Genomic DNA, 26,281 nt, shown 5'->3' on the forward strand with positions numbered 1-26,281 from the left:
ATTACAAGCCGATGAATCCACGACTTGCAGAGGTTCAACAAGTTATATAAATACTATTCCAGTATCATACTACCATGCTAGTCAAGTCACTGGTACTTAGTGTTTGGCTATAAAGTAACGCTTCATGATACAGAAATGTATATGGTTTATGTGCATGCAGATCCTTTGGCTATTCGGGATCTAGCTATCGACGTCAGTGACTTTGGATGTCAGGATGCTAGAAAACGCTTAATCAGTCAACCAATTAGAATCTACTTGATATCATTTATTCTGAGGATAAGTATTACTCGGTGATCTAAAGGCTAGAAATACTATTCGTGGCAGTTGCTCCCTGAAATCACAATGGAATTATTTTAGATAGATTTTTGGATTCAGTTGAAAATGCGTCTGAAGCCTACTTGGTAATTGTGAAGTAACACATGTTAGAGGAGGCAGGCTTGATTATCCTATCCTGGTGTACAGACAGATTTCTCTGTTGTAACCACTTTATTAATGGACCATTTTGCTCTTGAAATTAGTTATTTAGAAAAGACTCCACATATTAACATTAGAAATCTATATGTATTTCATGATATGCAGAAATATGATTTCATAAAAAAGTGAGTGGCACAAGAGTATAAACTATTAGCTATTGAAGATGAATTTTTTTCCCCATAAAGACTTGCTCTAGTAGTAATCGAATCTATACTTCACAAATTACAGAAAAAAAAAAAACTAATTCTACTAATAATCATAAATCTAGGTATCATAACGATAAAACAGTGAAAGGCTGGAACAAGGTGCTACGAAAATGCCATAGGGAATGGTATCAGAGCCATAATTACATGCAATACAGAGAAACGATTGTTCAAAAACGTTGTTTTGCCATATCGTGCCGAATTATTATCTGATTTGAATAAAACTAGTGCCAAAATGTGCATAGTTCAGTTGCCTATCTTGTGATATCCAAGATGATATAGTGATGTCATTACCCTTGTTTATTCATGTTTGTATGTTTGTTAGATTGTGATTCGCATAACACAAAAACTATTTGACCGAATCTCACGAAATTTAGTGGGATGATTGGCCATGACCCAAGGACAATTTGATTAGATTTTGGGAGTAATTGGGTCAAAGCCAAGGTAACAAAAAAGGTCAAAAACGTATTTTTACTATATCATGGTCAATTTTTACCCGATTTGCATGAAACTAGTGCCAAAATGTGTCTAATTTAGTTGCCTATCTTGTGATATATAACATAGTATAGTGACGTCATTACCTCTATTAGCGTTTTGGGTTCAAAGGTCAGCTGGGCCAATGGACTTGCAAAAAGTGGAGTTTTCGTCATTTTGTGGCCGTTATATCCGATTTGTTTGCATAAACATGGTAACATGTGTGGCTTTGGCGAAAGTATGTGCTCTACTGAGTGCCCTTTCTAGTTGAATTTTATCTGCATTAATGGATTTGTCAGTAGGAAAGGATAGAAGTGAAAAAAAAGGCTCCTGAAAAAATATTCCTTTGATATTTATTTTAACTTCAATTAAGTAACTTCCTCTTGATAATAACAACCTGTCTTTTCTGTTTCCTTTTTACAATAAATATGGTTGTTCTGTTAATAGCATTACACAACTTACACGAGACTTTAAGGTTTGTGGTAGAGAGAGAGAGAGAGAGAGAGAGAGAGAGAGAGAGAGAGAGAGAGAGAGAGAGAGATTCACATGATTGTGCACATGAATATTTTCTTCTTCATATCTTATTATTATTATTATTATTATTATTATTATTATTATTATTATTATTATTATTATTATTATTATTATTATTATTATTATTATTTCAAGGCAGACTTCAAAGTTCAAACATAGTTTGAGAACCAAAAAACTTCCACTCTAATTAGGGACTTTATATAGGAAAAGTAGCCTGATATGGAAGAAGAAACAGAAATAAATTAGAAATAATATAATGATATGAACGTGATTATAGGCAAGAAAGAATCTGAAATCATTGTTATTTCCTGATCGAAAATTGTAACATCTTTTGGAGCATCAGAGAACTATTAGTAGAATAACTGGTTCATCTTAGAATCAAAATGAAAAATTTTACTAGGATATTGTACATGGTACCCAATGCATTATTTAGATCAACAAACACTACCTATTTCCTGGTGAAATTTGAAGTGAATAGGGATACAATAAGACTTTTTTTTTTACGTATCAACATTTCCCTTAGGGTAATGAATTGTTTCCATATTAAATATTGAATATATGATTTTTTTTCACTGATTTTTTCATGTTATTTATGTAGCCAACAGATGTCACTGGTTTTCTAAGTGGTGACGTAACGTCTTTTAAAAGTAACTGTTTTCTTTTAGATTCCTTGTTAGTCTCTGGACCAATCAGGAGTCGTTTTCGCATTCTTTGTCTCGAAATAATGAAATGGACCCTTCTGATTGGCTGAAACTTGGAAGAAAGCCGGCAAGATGGAACTGTAAACGGTGAGAAATCTGGAAGCAATGTCAGTGCGTGCTTGGGCTGAGACATATTCACACCTTGGTTGCATATTGTGTTTGAATCTCCTCATTTGTATCGTCTGTTCCAATAATCGTCGCCATTTTATGGGCTGTGGTATGAAGGTAAGCGTTCTTTGTTTTCCTACAAATCTGGGTGTTCGGAGTTTGCGAGTTAGTAACTCTTGTTTTGAATCTTGCTTAATTATGTATAGGGATCCTTTGATATCGCTGGAAGACACAGCCAGGATTCTTCATTGCTGGAAGATGGAGGGTAATCTCATGAGCAATGTTTAGTAACGACCGTTTTGGTTTCAATATCTAGATATCAAAAGTTATCGAATTTATTTACCGTAATGTTAATTGGTTTTCAAATTTAAAGACATTCCTTCTATCAGACTTTAACCGGCTTGGTGTCTTGGATCTGCCAAATTCTTGATGGCTAAACCTTTAGTTATAAGTAAAATTGCGAACGTAAATCTTATCTAGTATAGTAAGCATATTGCTTGGGGTAATCATTAGAAACTGCTAATCTTGAGAATTTTGCCAAACCATTGAAAATTTTGGGGTTGTATTTACACGTGCAAAGCAATGCAATTTCAATGTAATTCACGCATCATAATTTTTGGGATTCTATTTTGAAGCATTTAGCATTTCTGTGAACTTAAATTCGGTGCACTGCAAAACTTCAAAAGTAATTGCTCGTTTCCATTGATTGAGGTTTACCAAAGCTGAATGTATTGGATAGATTTTAAAACTTTAAAATCTAATCCGTACGTATTTGTTTTTTAGTAAATGTTAATAATTTCCAGTGGTTTTTGGGCTGTTGCTTTTATTTTTTAGTTCTTTAAAATTTAAATCTTGAGCAAGTGTAATTTCAAGAAGTTCTGATTTAATTTTTGGTAGGTTTTATTTCGTGCTTTGTATAGTTATCAGTCGTAAGTCTTGTTTTGGGTATTTTTTTAGATAACCGGTAAATGTATTGCAGAGAGATCTGTATAGCTTAAGTGTCAAATTTACATAATGTAGGTAGGATAAGTCTTTACGTTGGTTTTTGAAATTTAAGATCCCTGATTTTTAATATAACAGCTATAGGTTTTCTATCGCATTTTGTGTAATTAGATAAGTCTTATTTTGGTTAAAAATTGCTTTTGGATAACTAGTAAATCTAGAGAATGTAGAGGCTCTATAGCTTCCTTAAGAGTTGGTTACATAATGTAGATAGGTAAAGTTTTGTCTTTGATTTTTAAATTAACAGCTATGGTTTTTTCCTTGATTGCAAGCGTATTAGGGTGTTTAGTTTATCTGATCTTATGAAAGAAGTTTTGGTAGTTAAAGAAGATTTAGGTAGTCTTTGTATTTTTAAAGTGGTGAGGTGTCAACTAACGACTTACACAATAGTGATGCCATAGAGTAGAGGAGAGTTTGTTAATCTGTTATTTTTGTATCTCAGATATAAGCGGGTCCCATTTGTCAGTTATAGCTCTTAGCTTTTTTTCTTCAATGTTTGATTTTAGCTTTGTTTAATTAAGTCTAGGGAAATTTATGAATCTGGTAATCATTATCAAGTTTCTCTAATTATATATATATATAGCCTTAACCGTTTTAAAAGGTTTACTAGAAAAAAAAATAAGATTTTAGTTGTGTAATATTTTTTCAATCAATGTATGTTGGGCTTTCCGTTCATTTTAGAGAATTTAACAAACTTCCTTAATTTGGTCAAGTTTAGGTAGGGTTTTATAGAATTTTTTGAGCTTTAAAAACAAATCTTCTTAAGTTTTGATTTTGTCGTCGGTGTTGTACCAGGACTTATTTATTGCAATTTGAATGAAATCGGTTCTGCAAAATGGATAGAAAATTAACCTCCAATTTTTTTTTTATTTTCAGGTCGAGCTTCTTTATGAGCATGGACAAATCGTAACTCATCTTGACAAATACATCTCAAATAAAGTACCCATAGCATTTTCAAATTACGAAGCACTTGGGGGGACAAAAAAATCTAAGTTCTTTGTCCCTCGTAATAGAAAATACTTACGGGAACGTCGGTGGAGATAATTTGTCAAGATGAGTTACGATTTGTCCAAGCTTTTAATGACTATGGTAAAAAAAAACACCTCTTTTCAAGAAGGAAGATACTTACAACAAAATACGCGGGAAGAGAAAGAAAAAAAACAAATATGGTCGTGGTTATCAATAAAGATGGCCGTCGTAAGAAGAAGCCCCACATGGAAGTTGTTTCTTGAACTAGTAAATGTAAACATTATATATTACATACAATAAGAGCCAATAAAAGCTTTTTTCTGCTAATATTGATTTTTATTTACCGTTTATACCTGTTTTATTTGGGGGTAATAAATATATTTTTATAACGCTACTTTTTTATTCTTCATTTACCATAGCAGTTCAGTTTCTCCAATAATATTTCATCTTATCTTTTTCTCTTTGGTATAAAATCTTCTCCGTCAGTTGAACCTCTTTGATGGATTCAATCGTATGTCCACTCTTTGAAATCCATCAATCTTGTATCCGTCTCTTTGAAATTCATCAATCTTGTCCATCTATCTGAAAAAAGTTTCCATTAATTAAATTCTTTCATATCGTGGAAGAGAGTTCCGAATTATTTTAACTAGTTATTTGCCCAACTTTAATTTACAACTTAATTAAAATTAATTGACTTCCAATTAAAATACTTCGACATGTCTATTTAACAATAGTAAAAGATTCACTTCGCCTATTAGCGAATGTAAGAAAAAAAAAAATGCTTTAAAACTTTTTAGCTATATTTACCTTAGTATCTTTCCTGAATATAATCCATTCTAATAGCCCTTCAAAGCCAAATGTTAAGTATCACGAAACTGAATCTGAAATAATGCAGTCCAATGTTAGTTTAAGTGTTTTTAAAGAAACACTTATTGATTGGCTTCATTAACATATGAAAATAATTCACCAACTACTTTTTCCCCTTAATCTGTATCTATTTTAGCCTCCACCTGTATCTACAGAATTTATTAAATATTAGCCTCCAAGTATATTCACAGAATTAACCGGTAGAGTAGTGTTATGCTTTATATATCGGTAACTAGCTTTAACAAAAGCGTAACCGTTTCTATATATCATTTTCCTACTGCAAACTTCGTATTTTTATAATTTCAATAATCAAACATTCAATTAAAAAATAATTATGGCAAGACCTATCAAAAATAATTTAAACATGGTTCCCTACACAAATATACAATTGGTTTCCCATTTTATATTTAAGTTGCATTAAGTATAAATTACTATTAGCAAATTGTTTTCACAGCACACTAAGAAAATTTAAAGGATTATTCACTTACTACACCGACGTTTCTCAAATTAAGTTTCCAAAGTCACTCCACAATACCCGAATTAATAGTCTTATTTTATTCGTGAAAATCTTCAAAGATTTATCTGGTACAAAATACCGAGCTATTCGTTTCCGTATAATCTCCCGTGTCAAAGTTCGCCTTCAAACCTGCCAAAGAAATTGAGCATTGATATGAGCAAATACAAAGCGAGATCTCTTGTAACCCTTAAAGATTTGCAATGAGGACTAATTTACGAGAATTTTCATACATGCAAAGATATTTTGTATGGGTATGTAAGGATATCTTAATAATCATTCTAAATGTCCTTATATAACCTATTTCATGCCATCTTTCTATTAAATTTCCTTTCACACCTGAATTCCAAAACCTAAAGTACCTTAAACATTTGAGTATTTAGCTGAAATTTTCACCTCCATAGACAACAATGAAGCAGACTTTCAAGTAATAAGTCTTATTGATATTAACCTCCGTAATGGAGTTTCCAAAGACTTAAACCCTCGAAAATTGAAATACAACAAATTTCAATTATCCTCAACAAAGACACACTTTATACAACCCATTAACATTTAAGAGTTTAGTTAACTGATTTTACTAGTATTGGCCTCCTAAATTTCTGCTAAATTAAAGTCAACCAAAATTCACTGGGAATCAAAATATGTCCGTAAAAAGTCTTGAGTAACCAAAATCAGCCATGAAGGCACGAGATAAATTTTGTCAAGAACATACTTTTAGAAATAAACATACCTTCAAACACGTCTTTCAAAAAAACTTTAAATTCAAACTGATTTATGTAGAGATCAACAAATTCAGAAAGAATTTCAATACATACAAAACCAACTATCATTTGTAGAAAGAAAAATATAATGTTTTTCACCTATTGATTTATCATATTGCAGTTAACTATTCTAGTCAAAATTCATTCCATTTTAACCTATATTGCCATATATTTCATAATATCCAAATGTCAAAATTTTGCACGAGAAAATTTGATTACCATGACTACCGATAAATTCTAAAATATTCTAATGAGAAATACTGCGAATACAAACTTTAGACTTGTGAAAAACCATCTAAATCTGTAGTACGCAAGTTAAAAACTTCCAAAACAAATGTAAGGAAAAAATCCATACGAATCTCGTGAGACTAAGTGTAGAAAGGAAAACTAATTCTAAAGCGTCTAGAAATTAGTAGCGAAAGGTCACCAAAAAACTACTGTTACATGACACTTAAGAATTACAAATCGGTAGTTGTGTAGGAACAACCAAATCTCTCAACATACCCTGCAACTGAAAGCCATCTAAAATCAGTATTCACAACGTAACCACAGCCTCAAGAAACCAAGAGTATACGAAGAAAACGACACCAAAACAAAACTACGCAAAAAACTATGAAAATGCAGTTTGGAAAAGTCAAGGACAAATCAGACCAGAGGACAACTCAATAGGCAGAAGAAATTATAATTGCAGCAGATTAGAAACTAGATTCTAACTCATTTCTTGAAGAAAACTGTACAAAATAAGAAAACAAGAGTGCTAAAAGATGACAGACAGGAACACTGTATAAAAAATACGATATTAAAAAATTACATGCAAAAATTCAAAAGCAGTAATAATAGGGGTAAGGGGTACTGTATTTAATATATTCTAATATTACACACCTACAGTAACATGTAATGTAAACTAAGTATTTTACTACAACAATCGTTTATTAATGAAATTTACAGTTTTTTTGTAGTTTTCCATCCTTTTTCCTAGTCACTTCGTCCCCGACTTCTCTCATAACTTGTTGCTTTAATGTTGGAGTTTCGACGTTCAGCCTATTAGTAATTCCTTTCTTTTTCTAGTTTCAAACTGACGAGTTTCAAATACACCTGGAAGAAATTAAAGCATATAGTGTACATATTAAATGTTTTACTAGTCTTTTTTTTTTTTTTTTTTTTTTTTTTGCCATAACTAGGCCTACTCTGTACCTTTGAAGTATCAAGCAATATTTGTTAAACTGTATTAGATCAACATTTTATTTCACTTAGGATCAGATTAAACTTTATTAAAAGAAAAAAAATTGGAATTTTTACTAAAGTATATTACGAATTCTCTCACCTTTCAAAATAGATATTTTTACCTTTCAAAATAGATATTTTTAATGTCCTACCCATTGTTAAAAAACCGTAGTTTCAAGTTTCTTTTGCATGAAGCTGAACACCTGAACAATCTGAAAAAGAAGTTTTATATGTTCAAAATCTCATGTTATACATTCACAATCTTTCAAGCTATACAAATTCACAATCTTACAAGCTATACAAATTCATAATCTTAAAGCTACACATCATTCACAACCTTGCAAGTTTCATAGATTCACAATCTTACTAGTTATACGCATTCACAATCTTAAGCACATCACGCAAGCACTTGCACAAATTTTATCTTTTGCGGGAAGAGCATTCGTTATAAATCTTTCCTTGAGTGACAGGCATATCTCAAAGCGATCAAAATTAAGAATTTAAAAAGCTAAACTAACTAATATCTATAATATACAGCAAATACAGCCGTTTCTAGTCCACTGCAATACAAAGGCCTCAAGACGTGTCCTTATTCAAGTCTGGGGTTTGGCCAGTTTTCATCACCATGCTGGCCAGTGTGGATGGTGGGGACTTTAATCTGATCGTTCACAGCAAACCAACCTTATATGGGTGTGTACCTGACTAATACAGCTTTGCTGATCATGACGATACACAAACCCTTTCACCATTTAAGATATCGCCACTCAAAGCCAATAGATTGATACATTACCAGAAAATAAATAGTGTTGAAATCTATCAACACAAAACCTCCGATAGTAAAGGTTTCCCCCAAGTGACTTGTTTTCGTTCTACCTTCAATATGAATATTTTGTTCTTTGCTATAGTAGAAGTTTTATTTATAAATTTTAGGTACATTTACATTTGATATCTGCCATTCAAATCTATTAACCCCTAGAATTACAACAAACTGTGTATAAATATAAAAGCATTTCCAAATCTACAATTTTTTTTTCTTAGGTCAGGTACCTATTGTATAATTCATAGATTATGCTTCTCTCATGTATTAGATTTCCTTGTTACTGTACCACCTCTGATATTAAATTTGCTGTCAAGTAGTTTAAAGATCATATAACTTAAGAAAATAATTCTTCCCCATGAACGACTTCCACTTTTAAAAATCAGGCCAAATTCTAATTAAAGATTTAAACGATAACTAATTTTCATGTTTTAAAGTTTAATTTGAACTGCCATTTTTCAAAGTTTTTATTTGCATAATAGCCATGAAGCTAAGGTCAAGAGAAGTTTTATCCACTTACCAGTATTGAATGTTGTGAATTTGCGGTCGATCGATTTCCAAGTAAATGTTCTTTTAATCAATTTTGCTCTCCTTCAGTTGAATGAAATCTCCCTTTTAAAATTTTCTCTGGTAAGCATTTTGTTCAAGCTTCAGCACCTCAGTCAGTATGGTCATTAAAGATCTGCAGAAAAAAATAAGTTGGTGTGAAAATATTTTGGCCACTAAAATACTTAACTTTAAGACACTACCAGCGAGAAAATGCTAATCATGTTCATGTTAATCAAGAATTTTCCTTTTTTTTTTTTTTAATAACAGCATCAAAATACCAAATTTATATTACAAATTGTGCCGAATATATCCCAATAAATGTTTTAGAAGAATCTCTCAATTTGCTTACTCAAATTGCATGACAAACAGCTGGTAAAAACACCGAACTAGTGTATGAAGCTGCCAAAATTAATCTCTTAATTTGCTTACCCATTTAAACTATGACAAAAACCTGGTAAAAACACCATATTACTTTTGTAAGAAACACCGAAATAATTCTCAGACAAAATTGAAGCATTTAAAAGCCCTAAGGTCATACTTATAAACATAACACTAAATACACTGCATTAATTCCAATTCCTTATCAATCACCTATTGCATCAAATTCATTTATAACGTCCTCACTAATCTATGGATCCTGATTAAGAGCAAAAGCAAAATATATATTTTGAAAAAGAAAATATATTTGAAAAATAAATTTCATACGCCCTTAAAACACCGGTGTTGGTAAAGCTGAGAGTATCTTTAGTTGAATATTACACAAAATATTAGAAACCTTGGTTATCAAAACTAACCTTTTATGGAAGTGCTAAATAAATTTAAAATAGAAACTTAAAGTTCCTTTTACAGAAAATTATTTGTTTTTACTCAAAAGGGTAATTATATTTAACTAACAGCCAAATACATGAACCATATATTTTTCCAACCTTTATCTTGTCTTTCATGCATTTCTGACCATGATTATTGGGGAAAACCACTTGTTAGTGAGATTTTGGACAGCCTTACCCAAGACACTTATGGGGGCCTTAAGTTGGAAACTTTGGATGTGGGGAAATACCCATAAAAGAGTGATTTGCAGCAATAATAATGATCATTAATGGAAAATAGACAAGATAACCAGTTGGATAAATATATTCATATAAGTGGCTAGAAATTAAATATACTTGTCTATGATTCACTTCACGCACTTAATATGATTTTTGCTCGCAAAATTAACATTACATCACTACTGCTCTGTTCTGGCAAGCGCATTAAAGACCCGAGGGTAATTATTCCAGGGATATTTTTACCTTTCAATGAGCAACGATTCCTATATATTAAAAGGAGAGCATTTGCTGCATAGCCATTACCGAAGGATGAAAATTTAATTTCGAAATAGATAACACTTCCCTCTGGAGACTTCAATGCGAGTGTAGTCATCTGGTACTGAAGGGGAGGGTGGAAAAATGGCTGCTAGTTGTATAACACCTGGAAACTTCTGCATGACGTAATGATTACTACATAAAAACAGCTGACAAAATCAAATGCAAAAATCGTGCGCATTACCTCCTAATCAGTCTCCTAATAGTAAACAGTGAAAAAAGTGAGAAATAGACTTCACATTTTAATCGACCCTTTTGCAAGTTATTATGCCCCAGGCCCCATTAAACATTGAAAAATGCCGAACTAAGCAGCACTCGTGCAATTCTTATAGCAAATTCCAGTTTTGCTGGTAATTAAAGTATCGTATAACAACCGCGAAAAGGTGCTATTTACATGTCCTCACAAAATTGCTGGAAAATTATTCTTATGAATTAAAATCCTTTCAAATAAAAGTAAGCAAAAGTACTAAGATAGCTTACAAAAACCTTCAAAAGTGTGTAACCAGAGTCTAAACCTTCACTAGTGTGTAACCAAAGTCAGTAAACCACAAGTGTGTAACCAAAGTCACTAAACCACAAGTGTGTAACCAAAGTCACTAAACCACAAGTGTGTATAAACTGAGTCACAAAACTTTCACAAGAGTAACCAGTCACAAAACTTTCACAAGAGTAACCAGAGTCACAAAACTTTCACAAGAGTAACCATTGTCACAAAACTTTCACAAGAGTAACCAGTCACACTAAACCTTCACAAGTATGTAACCAGAGTCTCTAAACCTTCACAAATGTGTAACCAAATTCACCAAACCTTCACAAATGTGTAACCAAATTCACCAAACCTTCACAAGTGAAAAATCACTCAAACTTCACTAGTGAAAAGAGTCACTCAAACTTTACAAGTGAAAACAGTCACTCAAACTTTACAAGTGTTACCAAATTCACTACACCTTCACAAGCGTTTAACCAGCCACCAAACCTTCACAAGTGTGTAACCAGAGTCACTAGACCTTCAAGTGTATAACTTGAGTAGCTAATCCTTCACAAGTGTGTAACTATAATCACCAAATCTTCACAAGTGTAACCATAATCAAATCTTCACAAGTGTAACCATAATCACCAAACCTTCACAAGTGTGTAACCATAATCACCAAACCTTAACAAGTGTGTAACCATAATCACCAAAACTCACGTAGGAAACTGAATTCACTAAATCCTCATAAGTGTAACCAGTATCACCAAACCTTCACAAATGTGTAGCCAAAATCGCCAAACCTTCACAAGTGTGTAACCAATTCACTAAACCTTCGCAAGTGTGTAACCAAAATCACAAAACCTAAACATGTGTGTAACCAAAATCACAAAACCTTCACAAGTGTGTAACCAAAGCCACTAAACCTTCACAAGTGTGTAACCAAAGCCACTAAACCTTCACAAGTGTGTAACCATAAAAACCAAACCTTCACTTCACAAAAGTGTAACCAGAGTCATTAGACAAAGTGTATAACCAGAGTAGCTAATCCTTCACAAGTGTGTAACCATAATCACCAAACCTTCACAAGTGTGTAACCATAATCACCAAACCTTCAAAAATCACCAAACCTTCACAAGTGTGTAACCATAATCACCAAACCTTCAAAAATCACCAAACCTTCAAAAATCACCAAACCTTCACAAGTGTGTAACCATAATCACCAAACCTTCACAAGTGTGTAACCATAATCACCAAACCTTAACAAGTGTGTAACCATAATCACCAAACCTTAACAAGTGTGTAACCATAATCACCCAAACTCACGTAGGTAACCGAATTCACTAAATCCTCTTAAGTGTAACCAGTATCACCAAACCTTCACAAATGTGTAGCCAAAATCGCCAAACCTTCACAAGTGTGTAACCAATTCACTAAACCTTCACAAGAGAGTAACCAGTTCACTAAACTTTCACAATAGTGAAAAATTCCTAAACCTTCACAGTAACCAAGTAAACTAAACCTTCACAATTTTGAAACTAAAATCGCTAAACCTTCACAAGTGTGAAACATGTTATTTTTATTAGTAAAATAAATTTTTGAATATACTTACCCGATAATCATGTAGCTGTCAACTCCGTTGCCCGACAGAATTCTATGGAGGGATACGCCAGCTATCACAATACTAGAAGGGGGTGTACTTACCAGCGCCACCTGTGGCCAGGTACTATAGTACTTCTTGTTGACACCTCCTCAATTTTTCCTCGGTCCACTGGTTCTCTATGGGGAGGAAGGGAGGGTCAATTAAATCATGATTATCGGGTAAGTATATTCAAAAATTTATTTTACTAATAAAAATAACATTTTTCAATATTAAACTTACCCGATAATCATGTAGCTGATTCACACCCAGGGGGGTGGGTGAAAACCAGTGTACAAGATTAAAGGATAGCTAAGTATCCCATATTTCATATAACAGTTATCTCAAATAACAATGAAATAATAAGTACCTGGTAAGGAAGTCGAATTGAACCGTTACTCTGCCTCTTTTTTAAGTTCGTCTTCCTTACTGAGCGCAGCGTTCCTCTTGGAGGCTGAATCAACTCAAAGGTGCTAAAGTATATAGGGCTGCAACCCCTACTAAAGGACCTCTACACAACCTCTAACCCAGGCGCTTCTCAAGAATGAATTGACCACCCGCCAAATCAAAAGGATGCGGAAGGCTTCTTAGCCTACCGTAACAACCATAAAAAACAACAATAAAAGCATTCAAGAGAAAGGTTAAAAAAGGTTATGGGATTAAGGGAATGTAGTGGCTGAGCCCTCACCTACTACTGCACTCGCTGCTACGAATGGTCCCAGGGTGTAGCAGTTCTCGTAAAGAGACTGGACATCTTTAAGATAAAATGATGCAAACACTGACTTGCTCCTCCAATAGGTTGCATCCATTATGCTCTGCAGAGAACGGTTTTTATTAAAGGCCATCGAAGTAGCTACGGCTCTTACTTTGTGGGTCCTTACCTTCAGCAATGCAAGGTCTTCCTCCTTTAAGTGAGAATGGGCTTCTCTAATCAGAAGCCTTATATAATACGAAACCCCGTTCTTGGACATGGGCCTCGAAGGTTTCTTGATGGCACACCATAAGGCTTCTGACTGTCCTCGAATAGGTTTAGACCTATTAAGATAATACTTGAGAGCTCTGACAGGGCAAAGAACTCTCTCTAGTTCGTTACCTACCATGTTGGAGAGGCTAGGTATTTCAAACGACCTAGGCCAAGGACGTGAAGGAAGTTCGTTCTTTGCTAAGAATCCGAGCTGAAAAGAACATGTTGCAGATTCGGTCGTGAAACCAATGTTCTTGCTGAAGGCATGAACCTCACTGACTCTCTTAGCTGTTGCAAGGCAGACGAGAAAAAGAGTCTTGAGGGTAAGGTCCTTGAAGGAAGCTGACTGGAGAGGTTCGAACCTAGGTGACATAAGGAACCTTAAGACTACGTCTAGGTTCCAGCCTGGAGTGGATAGACGACGCTCTTTAGAAGTCTCAAAAGACTTAAGGATGTCTTGAAGGTCCTTGTTGGAAGAAAGGTCCAAACCTCTGTGGCTTTGACCTCTGTGGCGGAGAACTGAAGCCAACATACTCCTGTACCCTTTAATCGTAGGGGCTGAAAGGGATCTCTCATTCCTAAGATGTAATAGGAAGTCAGCTATTTGGGTCACAGAGGTATTGGTAGAGGATACTGCATTGGCTCTACACCAGCTCCGGAAGACTTCCCACTTAGATTGGTAGACTCTACGAGTGGAAACCCTTCTTGCTCTGGCAATCGCACTGGCTGCCTCCTTCGAAAAGCCTCTAGCTCTAGCGAATCTTTCGACAGTCTGAAGGCAGTCAGCCGAAGAGCGTGGAGGTTTGGGTGCAACCTGTCTACGTGAGGTTGACGTAGAAGGTCCACTCTTAGAGGTAGAGTCCTGGGGATGTCGACTAGCCATTGAAGTACCTCTGTGAACCATTCTCTTGCAGGCCAAAGGGGAGCAACCAGCGTCAGCCGTGTCCCTTCGTGCGAGATGAACTTCTGCAGGACTTTGTTTATTATCTTGAACGGTGGAAATGCGTAAAGGTCGAGATGGGACCAGTTCAGCAGAAAAGCATCCACATGAACTGCTGCAGGGTCTGGAACTGGGGAACAGTACAGCGGAAGTCTCTTGGTCATGGAGGTGGCAAACAGATCTATGGTAGGTTGACCCCACAAGGTCCAAAGTCTGTTGCACACACTCTTGTGGAGGGTCCATTCCGTGGGAATGACCTGATTCCTTCTGCTTAGGCGATCTGCTGAGACGTTCATGTTGCCCTGAATGAACCTCGTGACTAAAGTGAGGTTTTGACTTCTTGACCAAATGAGGAGGTCCCTTGCGATCTCGTATAGGCTCCTCGAATGGGTCCCTCCTTGCTTGGAGATGTAAGCCAAGGCTGTGGTGTTGTCTGAGTTCACCTCCACCACCTTGCCTAGCAGGAGGGACTTGAAGTTCAGCAGGGCTAAATGAACTGCTAGTAGCTCCTTGCAGTTGATGTGGAGCGTTCCCTGTTCCTCGTTCCACGTTCCCGAGCATTCCCGTCCGTTCAAGGTCGCACCCCAGCCCGAGTCCGATGCATCTGAGAAGAGATGAAGATTGGGGGGTCTGAATAGCCAACGATAGGCCCTCCCTGAGAAGGAGATTGGTCTTCCACCACAAGAGAGTGGTCTTCATCTCTTTGGTGACTGGGATAGAGACTGCTTCGAGAGTCAAACCCTTGTCCCAATGAGCTGCAAGATGGAATTGAAGAGGGCGGAGGTGGAGTCTCCCTAGCTCGACGAACAGGGCCAGTGATGAAAGGGTCCCTGTGAGACTCATCCACTGTCTCACCGAGCAACTGCTCCTCTTCAGCATGCTCATGATGCAATCTAGGGCTTGGCTTATCCTTGGGGCCGATGGAAAAGCCCGAAAATCCTGACTCCGAATCTCCATTCCCAGGTACACAATGGATTGGGAGGGAATGAGCTGAGACTTTTCTATGTTGACTAACAGACCCAGTTCTCTGATTAAGTCCAAAGTCCAGTTGAGACTCTCCAGACAGCGACGACTCGTGGAGGCTCTCAACAGCCAGTCGTCTAAGTAAAGGGAGGCTCTGATGTCCGATAAGTGGAGGAATTTTGCTATATTCCTCATCAGATGCGTAAACACCATAGGAGCTGTGCTTAGGCCAAAACACAGGGCTTGGAATTGGTAGACAACCTTTCCAAAAACGAATCTCAGGAAAGGTTGGGAGTCTGGATGAATAGGAACGTGAAAGTAGGCATCTTTCAGGTCCAACGAGACCATCCAGTCCTCCTGCCTGACCGCTGCTAGGACCGACTTCGTCGTCTCCATCGTGAACGTCTGCTTGGTGACATACGCATTGAGCGCGCTGACGTCCAGCACCGGTCTCCAACCTCCTGTCTTCTTGGCCACCAGAAAGAGACGGTTGTAGAAGCCCGGGGATTGATGGTCCCGGACTATAACCACTGCCTTCTTCTGCACAAGTAGCGACACCTCCTGGTGCAACGCTAGCCTCTTGTCCTCTTCTTTGTAGTTGGGAGAGAGGTTGATGGGAGATGTGGTCAGAGGGGGTTTGCGGCAGAATGGAATCCTGTAACCCTCCCTCAGCCAACTGACAGACTGGGCGTCTGCACCTCTCTTTTCCCAGGCTTGCCAGAAGAACTTGAGTCTGGCTCCTACTGCTGTCTGGAGATGCGGAGAGTCAGTTTTTTCCTTTAGAAGCCTTGGAACCTTTCCTAGACTTGCTCCTGGAAGAGTCTGGACGAGAGCTTCCTCGGCTGGGGGCTCTACCACGAAAGGGCGGTATGAACCTCGAAGCAGGAGTATCAGCCACTGGGGTGCGATAAGTCCTGGGGACTGAGGTAGCAACCTTAGTCTTACGAGCCGATGAGGCTACAAGATCATGTGTGTCCTTTTGTATCAGGGCAGCAGACAAGTCCTTAACCAGCTCTTCGGGGAAGAGGAACTTCGAGAGCGGAGCGAAAAGGAGTTGAGACCTTTGACAAGGTGTAATGCTGGAGGAAAGGAAGGTACATAGCTGTTCCCTTTTCTTAAGAACCCCTGACACAAACATCGACGCAAGCTCGCCAGATCCATCTCTAATGGCCTTATCCATGCAGGACATTAATAGCATGGCAGAATCCTTGTCCGCAGGGGAGGTCTTCTTGCTGAGGGCCCCCAGGCACCAGTCTAGGAAGTTGAACATCTCAAATGCTCTAAAAACACCCTTCAGGAAGTGATCAAGGTCTGAGAAGGTCCAGCAAACCTTAGAGCGCCTCATTGCTGTTCTACGAGGCGAGTCTACCAGACTTGAGAAGTCAGCCTGGGCAGAGGCAGGTACTCCCAAGCCTGGTTCCTCTCCTGTGGCATACCAAACGCCCGCTTTAGAAGTGAGCTTAGTCGGAGGAAACATGAACGAAGTCTTTCCAAGGTGTTGCTTAGTCTGCAACCACTCCCCTAAGATCCTTAACGCTCTCTTAGAGGACCTTGCTAGGACTAGCTTAGTATAAGAAGACTTAGCTGGCTGCATGCCCAGCGAAAACTCAGATGGCGGAGAGCGGGGAATAGCAGAGACAAAGTGGTCTGGGTATACCTCCCTAAGCAGAGCCAAGACCTTACGAAAGTCAATAGAAGGTGGAGAAGACTTGGATTCATCCACGTCTGATGAGGGATCCAGGTGTGCCGCCTCATCATCAGACGCCTCATCACCAGAGTGTAGCGAAGAGATCGGTAAGGTATGCTGAACAGCAGAGTCAGCACGAGCTGGAACAACAATATTAGTGGTTTCCTCTTCAAGACTCTGTTGAGGGAACACCTGAGGCTCAGACTGCAAAGGCTGATCAAAAGAAGTAGCAGAAGGTAGGCGCATGGGTGGAGGAGGCTGACTCCTAGCATGAGTGACTGAACTCAAGGGTTGCGCTTGCTGAGCGGATGGCGGATGCGCAGTAGCAAGTTCCTGAGGAACGAGTTGAGGTTCCTGAGGTGTGAGCTGTGAGCGATGAGATAGTGGCTGCGCAGAACACAGTAATTGTCTCGCGAGTTGAGGCTCCTGAGGCGCAAGGCTAAGGTGTTGTGGTTGCCTTGAGGAGGGTTGAGCTCGCTGCAGCGAGAGCTGAGGAGACTGACTCATGGATGGGAGAGGTTGTTGTACCTCAAGAGAGTGTTGCCTCACTGGTGGAACTGCAAGTGGAAGCGGAGGAAGTAAGGAATAATCTTCCTGTTCCCATTGCTGAGGTTGCCTTAAGGAAGGCGGAGGGAGCTGCACACCACTGGAAACAGTAAACTCAGAACGTGCTAAGGTATTCTGAGGAGCCTCAACATCGTACGCCTGGCAGGCAGTACTGCGGTCAGGCGGAGCGATCGCAGGAGGAGGTGTAACCTGCTCAGCCTGACACTCACGCATCAAGACCGCAAGTTGTGACTGCATGGACTGCAGTAGAGTCAACTTGGGGTCGGCAGACACTAAGGTCTGCTGAGGTAAAGCCTTAACAGCAGAGATCTGTTGTGGCAGAACCTTACTCCTCTTAGGCGGAGTGCATTCAACTGATGACTGCGGCGAGTCAGAACTGATCCAATGACTGCAGCCCGGTTGAGTTCTTGAGGTCTGGACTCTGCGTTTGAGTGGTCTCGAGACCTGAGTCCAGCGTTTCTTCCCTGACAATTGCTCAGCAGACGAGTAAAAGACGGGCTCAATCGTCTACAGGTGGGAGTGACGGTCTCTGGAAGACACGCCCGCAACCACCGAGGATACTTCTGTGCGCCGATCAAGGCCTGCCGAACCCTTTTGCCCTTCGACATTGCTTCTCCCCTGGGCTTGGGAGCTTGCAAGAGGTCCCGGACTGGGAGGACGACTGGCACGCACAGAAGTATCCTCACGCACCACACTGACACTGACACTAGCACTTGGCACTGCACTGACACTAGCACTCGTCACAGCACTGGCACTAATTCCACCCACTGCACTCTTGACCTTAAGTTCCTTGACTTCGGCCATAAGAGACTTATGATCACTTACCACTGACTACTTTATCGCCTAAGGCCTGAATGGCACGCAAAACAACAGACATATCAGGCTGAGGGCAAATAGTAGGTTCGGGGGTAGCCACTACAGGGGTAGGAAAAGGTAGGGGATCATGAGGTGAGGAAAAAAGTGAAGAGTGAGAAGAACTCCTCCTAACTCTCTCTCTCTCTAACTTGGTTGAGTACTTAAGACGGACAAAATCAAGTTCCGAAAGTCCGGCGCATTCCTCACATCGATCTTCTAACTGACAGGGCCTTTCCCTACAGTCCGAACAAGCGGTGTGAGGATCTACCAAGGCCTTCGGAATACGCCTATTACAAGACCTACATCGTCTATGGGTGGGGGCTTGTGAAATGTCAGACATCTTGAATCAAAAGAGTTAGCCAAGTGGGGTTTCAAAATCAAGCAAAAGATCGTTGACCGTTAACTCAGGACTAAATAATAGCTATCTAAGCTAATATAGAAGTTTTCCAGTAAAGCGACAGCCGAAATCTGAGAGAATACTTCACCAAAAGCCGTGAAAATACTCGAAGATCATAAGCGTATCCCAGAACGTCTTGCCGGAAGCACGACAGAGGAAAAATTGAGGAGGTGTCAACAAGAAGTACTATAGTACCTGGCCACAGGTGGCGCTGGTAAGTACACCCCCTTCTAGTATTGTGATAGCTGGCGTATCCCTCCATAGAATTCTGTCGGGCAACGGAGTTGACAGCTACATGATTATCGGGTAAGTTTAATATTGAAAATAAAATCGCTAAACCTTCAAAAGGCTGAAACTAAATTTGCTAAATCTTCACAAGTGTTTAACTCAATTTGCTAAACCTTCACAAGTGTGAAACTCAAATTTGCTAAACCTTCACAAGTGTGTAACCAAAGCCACCAAATCTAAACTAATGTAACCAAAATCACCAAACCTTCACAAATGTAAGCAAACTCACTAAACCTTCAAAAGTGTGTAACCAAAATCACCACACCTTAAGTGTGTAACCAGTCACAATAAGCTTTCACAAGTGTAACCAAGTAAACTAAACTTTCACAAGTGTGTAACCAAATTTACTAAACCTTTATAAGTGTGTAACCAAATTTACTCAACCTTTATAAGTGTAACCAAATTTACTAAACCTTTATAAGTGTGTAACCAAATTTACTAAACCTTTATAAGTGTGTAACCAAATTTACTAAACCTTTATAAGTGTGTAACCAAATTTACTAAACCTTTATAAGTGTGACAAAATTCACTAAACCTTCACAAGTGGCAAAATTCACTAAACATTCACATGTGTGACAAAATTCACTAAACCTTCACAAGTGTGACAAAATTCACTAAACCTTCACAAGTGTGACAAAATTCACTAAACCTTCACAAGTGTGACAAAATTCACTAAACCTTCACAAGTGACAAAATTCACTAAACCTTCACAGTGTGAAGCTAAAATCAAACCTTCACAAGTGTGTAACCAAATGTACTGAACTTAAGTGTAACCAAAGTCACTAAACCTTCACAAATATGTAACCAAAGTTACTAAACCTTCACAAATGTGTAACTAAAGACACAACCTTCACTAGTGTGTAACCTAAGTCACAAAACCCTCACTTGTGAGTAACCAAAGGCACAAAACCTTCACTAATGTGTAACCAAAGTCACAAAACCTTCACTAATGTGTAACCAAAGTCACAAAACCTTCACTAATGTGTAACCAAAGTCACAAAACCTTTACAAGTGTACAATCAAATTCATTAAACTTTCACAAATATGTAACCAAATTCACTAAAACATCACAAGTGTATAACCAAAGCAACTAAACATTTACATTTGTGTAACAGAAGTCACAGTTTACATTTGCGTAACCAAAGTCACTAATAGTTTACATTAGTGTAACGAAAAAAATTTACTTGTGTAACCAAAGACAACATTTACATTTGTGTAACCAAAGATAAAACATTTACACGTGTGTAACCAAAGATAAAACATTTACAAGTGTGTAACCAAAGATAAAACATTTACACGTGCGTAACCAAAGATAAAACATTTACACGTGTGTAACCAAAGACAAAACATTTACAAGTGTGTAACCAAAGACAAAACATTTACACGTGTGTAACCAAAGACAAAACATTTACATGTGTGTAACCAAAGACAAAACATTTACATGTGTGTAAACTGAACCTTAAAAAAATGGTTAACCAAATTTCCTAAACCTTTACAAATGTGTAACCAAATTCCCTAAACATTTACATTTGTGTAACCAAAGTCCCTAAACATTTACATTTGTGTCACCAAAGTCCCTAAACATTTACATTTGTGTAACTAAAGTCACTAAACATTTACATTTGTGTAACTAAAGTCACTAAATATTTACAAATATGTAACCAAAGACATTAAACATTTACATTTGGGTTACCCAAGACCTTAAACTTTTACAATTGTAACAAAATTCACTAATCCTTCACAAGTAACCAAACCCACTAAACCTTGACAAGTGTAACCAAAGTCACTAAATCTTCACTTTTGTTTAACCAAGTCACTAAATCTTCACTTTTGTTTAACCAAGTCACCAAACCTTCACTTTTGTTTAACCAAGTCACCAAACCTTCACTTTTGTTTAACCAAGTCACCAAACCTTCACCTATGTTTAACCAAAGTCACTAAACCTTCACTTTTGTATAACCAGAGTCACTAAACCTTCACCTATGTTTAACCAAAGTCACTAAACCTTCACCTATGATTAACCAAAGTCACTAAACCTTCACTTTTGTTTAACCAAGTCACCAAACCTTCACTTTTGTTTAACCAAGTCACCAAACCTTCACCTATGTTTAACCAAAGTCACTAAACCTTCACTTTTGTATAACCAGAGTCACTAAACCTTCACCTATGATTAACCAAAGTCACTAAACCTTCACTTTTGTATAACCAAAGTCACTAAACCTTCACTTTTGTTTAACCAAAGTCACTAAACCTTCACTTTTGTTTAACCAAAGTCACTAAACCTTCACTTTTGTTTAACCAAAGTCACTAAACCTTCACTTTTGTTTAACCAAAGTCACTAAACCTTCACTTTTGTTTAACCAAAGTCACTAAACCTTCACTTTTGTTTAACCAAAGTCACTAAACCTTCACTTTTGTTTAACCAAAGTCACTAAACCTTCACTTTTGTTTAACCAAAGTCACTAAACCTTCACTTTTGTTTAACCAAAGTCACTAAACCTTCACTTTTGTTTAACCAAAGTCACTAAACCTTCACTTTTGTTTAACCAAAGTCACTAAACCTTCACTTTTGTTTAACCAAAGTCACTAAACCTTCACTTTTGTTTAACCAGAGTCACTAAACCTTCACTTTTGTATAACCAGAGTCACTAAACCTTCACTTTTGTATAACCAGAGTCACTAAACCTTCACTTTTGTATAACCAAAGTCACTAAACCTTCACTTTTGTATAACCAAAGTCACTAAACCTTCACTTTTGTATAACCAAAGTCACTAAACCTTCACTTTTGTTTAACCAAAGTCACTAAACCTTCACTTTTGTTTAACCAAAGTCACTAAACCTTCACTTTTGTTTAACCAAAGTCACTAAACCTTCACTTTTGTTTAACCAAAGTCACTAAATATTTACAATTATGTAACCAGACAACCTTCATAAGTGTGCATACTAAGTCGCAAACTTCACAAGTGCGCGCGTTTAGCTCATTATCCAATTGCCTTGTTAATATATTGTATTATGATATATTTGTATAGTTATTTTCCTCTTAGAACTTGAAGATTTCAACTTGACTAAAGTAGCCATGCTAGAAAAAGAGAGAGAGAGAGAGAGAGAGAGAGAGAGAGAGAGAGAGAGAGAGAGAGAGAGAGAGAGAGAGAGAGAGAGAGAGAGTGTGTGTGTAAAGTAATTTTCAAATTGAGGAATGTTTAATGCAAGTTCGTCTAAACTGAAGATTATTAATGGACATCGTGGATTTGAACTTTATTTTTCGTAATCAACACTAAAAAGCGTAGCAGCTGTAGTTGTATGAACTTGGTATCGAAGTCTATGCTCTTCAAAGTGCATTAAGTAGTATATAACTGCTTAGGTTACACGGTTTTATAACGTATAAAGTCGGCAAAGGATGGATTCTAGTCCCTATGTAGACCCAAACCTCGGAACAAGTGTAACAACACATTCAATGTTAGATCAACATCCCTAGATTCATTTTAACCCAAATAAGACTACCTCAATCACAACATCAGCTATGATAGAAAACCTATCAAAATTAAAGATTAAAATAGCTTGAAAAAAAAAACGGTTCCACGAGAAAGACCTCAATCTATGTTTTTTAATCAAATAGACATATGCTATAAATTCACAATAGCCCAAAAAATCACCAAAATATCGAACAATTTAAGCAAAAATTCAAAAACTAAATTTGCCTATTGCAAAAGAAAACATTGGTTTTAAAATACGTCCAATATATTTCACTTAAAAAAAAACCTTACGATGGCAACTAATAATTAGTGTTATGAAGAAAAAATTTCCCCAGTTTGCACTAAAACGAATTTCACCGAATCCAGTTTCACGAGATGTACTAAAAAAATTATAAACTTGAATTTTGTTGTTTTGCACATGTAGGTACTCAATCCGAAATCTCAAGGCAAAGCCCTGTTAAAACAAAGAATACTTCAAAAATACATGAGAACATTTATTTGTATATTATTAAAGTACATGAAACACCTTTTCAAGTACGGAGGACTCCCAAACGAAAGTTTGAGGAACTGTGTAAAAAGTTTGACACTAATAGTTTAACACGACGATGTCAGCATACAGAACATATTCGCAACACCATTACTCCAATTTCATGGAGTTTACTACTTGGAATATGGGAACAAAATACCAAGAATGTTAAGCCATAACAATAAATCTTTAAAAAGAATACTTACATAAAAAGTCCACGAATGCTGCTCCCGCCCTCAACCACATGACATAAATGGCTCTGAACAGTCAGAAAGTTCAAAATGTAGAACTTTGAAAATCAAGGAAGCCGAAATCCTTGTTTCGTCGTCCTTGGTAGACAGGTGGCTCCATCTGTAGTTGGTCTTCATGACCACTATTGTATATGCAAATCCTATTTTTTCACAGAATTGTCCAATGAAGCCGTTTTACTGATACTGAGGAACAGTTTTATCAAAATTATAATAAAAGTTCACCTCCAATGAAATTATTAAAAAAACATTTTCTGCTCCTTACATAGGACAAAAGATTATCAAATTTTAAATATTTTGTGAATAGCAGGATAACACGAATTGCACAGGTGAAAATAAAGAGAATGGAAAATAAAATGTACAACTGAATCACTGGGCAACATATACTCTCCTATCTGATACATGTTGCCATTTTGCTTCAAAATGTATGGGATAAAAGTATCATTTCAATTATTTCAATACTTGTTTGGAACGTTCCAGAAGTGTGTTTTGCAATCACCTTGGTAGCATTGTTTCGAGCATTTTAGGAACCAAGGTGTGGTAGAACGTTTAGAATTAACTGCGGGTGGAAATGTGTTGTTATTCGTTAATTACCGTACATGGATACAACTGCGTTTACCTAAAACTCACCTTCAAAATAAGCATTTTTTTTTTTCAAATCGTTATTGTATAATGTTTATACTCTTACGTTGACATTCTGATAAGAATAGTTTTGTGAGAGACAACTAGCTATTTTAAAATGGAAACAATCATAGTCTAGATTTGGTGACTTTACGACTAACCATATTCGTGTTTCATACACAAATTCACACTTTTCACTCTTAACACTAAATTTCTACAACTCTTGAAAAAAAAAGAGTAGCCTACAACACAAAAAAACTAAGCAACATTTTTAACGTCCCAAAAATGGGTATAAATCTAATATCTTTATATGGAATATATATATATATATATATATATATATATATATATATATATATATATATATATATATATATATATATATATATATATATATATATATATATATATATATATTCTCTCTCTCTCTCTCTCTCTCTCTCTCTCTCTCTCTCTCTCTCTCTCTCTCTCTCTCTCTCTCTCTCTCAAAAAAAAAAAAAAAAGAAAAAAAAAAAAACACGCACACACATGGTGATGTGGGCAAGATGAGAGGGTTTCCTTTTCATCTCTGTAACCTAATGTATTTAACGTCTAAAAATTGAACAGCTTAAGAATGGCTCGTAAATGGTGTTATTTTGCAGTAGGCCTAATCTTCGCTTCAAAATCTGTTACGTGTTTTTGAATACTGAGGACTTTTTTTTATTGAGCATAAACTGTACAGTATATATGAGTGAGCGTCGATATTCTCAGTGTATATATGGCCATTCACCTGAACAATTCAACAACTGAACAATCATCAAAACTTCAGAATTTAGCTATACTATTTTTTATATATGTAGGATAAAGAAGCTTTTATAGGTTACAAGCTACACTTGGTAGGAACAAGAAGTGGTAAAACTATAGTTTTGGAAAGCTTTTCCCGTCCTTAAACAATAATACCCAAGAGGTAGGCCTATGTGGAGAATACGAGCTACATTAGCACAGAAAATTTTCACTTGTTACAATTTGAAATGTTCATTGTAAATAATTTAGCTGTGAATTTTTTTTATATATTTGCTTAATATGTATTAATACGATACTGCAGCTGGACCTATGATAGATCTATTTCAAAACTGAAGACGAGGGTTATCGGATTAGTGGACATAATAAATAAGTTACCCTTAGATGAAGTACTGAATAAAGAAAAAGGATGAGTATAAAGAAAATGTAACTGGCCTTGTAAAGCGCTGACTAAAGTAAAGTAATGCATTGTTATCAACATCAAATGAATCCTTGATTTCTTCGAGTCTGTCCTAAATTTCATGACACTATGAATATAAATTCTGTCATTTGTTTCGAAGGATAACATTTAAACCCTGTTTCACACATATTTCTGGTAAAGCATTCTTTGTTTTCAAGCCAGAATCTCCTCCGTAATGGGTTGTGAATTATATATAACATAATGACAACACAACACAATTCATTTAATCCATTATCTCTAATTTTAAAGAAGTTATTTTTATCTCTATTTAGCTTGTATAGCCTAAATAAGACACTCATGCCTTCGTATCTATTCTGCCTTGTCAATTTTGTATGGGAATATATCTATATTTTTAGATATATAAGTCATTGGGTAATTTGATCAGGGCAAAAGTGGTGGAAACAGCAATTGTCATTTATACACACACACACACACACACATACACACACACACACACACACACACACACAAGTTAACGATTATTATTTAAATCTTATTTCAAACAACAATTATATCTTATTAAATAAACTAGTCAACACAAGAAACTTGAAAAGGTAATACCCATTGCATTCAGGTCCCCAAAAATCTTTATCGAATGTAGATGACATTGCTCTCCTTGCAATTATAAAACTGGTACAATATCTCTGTCAAATAATTTGGACACTAGGTTTATATAAGCTTCACAGTTAATGGTACCAAACAGTCTTTACAGAATGGTTAATGTTCTCCATTCATCAAAAAGTTGTGTGTCAATCTGGTGCAACCAATTTTCATTCGGCATAACACCACTTCTTTTGACCTTGGCATATCAGAATGTGTCCAGGGGTGAGGCAACTTAACAATTT

General features: G+C 36.7%; 1 long non-coding RNA gene across 2 annotated transcripts; it reads right to left on the reverse strand.

Moving 5' to 3' along the window:
- Window positions 1–5,267: 5,267 nt before the first annotated feature.
- LOC137616147 (uncharacterized) lies at window positions 5,268–23,657 on the reverse strand. 2 transcript variants are annotated; one of them, XR_011039294.1, is made up of 7 exons: window positions 23,534–23,601; window positions 10,487–10,664; window positions 9,169–9,330; window positions 7,954–8,043; window positions 7,554–7,702; window positions 5,821–5,978; window positions 5,268–5,346 (listed from the first exon to the last, which is right to left on the reverse strand). It is a non-coding gene; the product is annotated as an uncharacterized lncRNA (long non-coding RNA). The 2 variants fall into 2 exon arrangements; XR_011039293.1 differs by lacking the exon at window positions 10,487–10,664 and having other exon boundaries at window positions 23,534–23,657.
- Window positions 23,658–26,281: the final 2,624 nt, after the last annotated feature.

The sequence above is a fragment of the Palaemon carinicauda genome, chromosome 22 (assembly GCF_036898095.1).
Source record: "Palaemon carinicauda isolate YSFRI2023 chromosome 22, ASM3689809v2, whole genome shotgun sequence".
Lineage (NCBI taxonomy): Eukaryota > Metazoa > Arthropoda > Malacostraca > Decapoda > Palaemonidae > Palaemon > Palaemon carinicauda.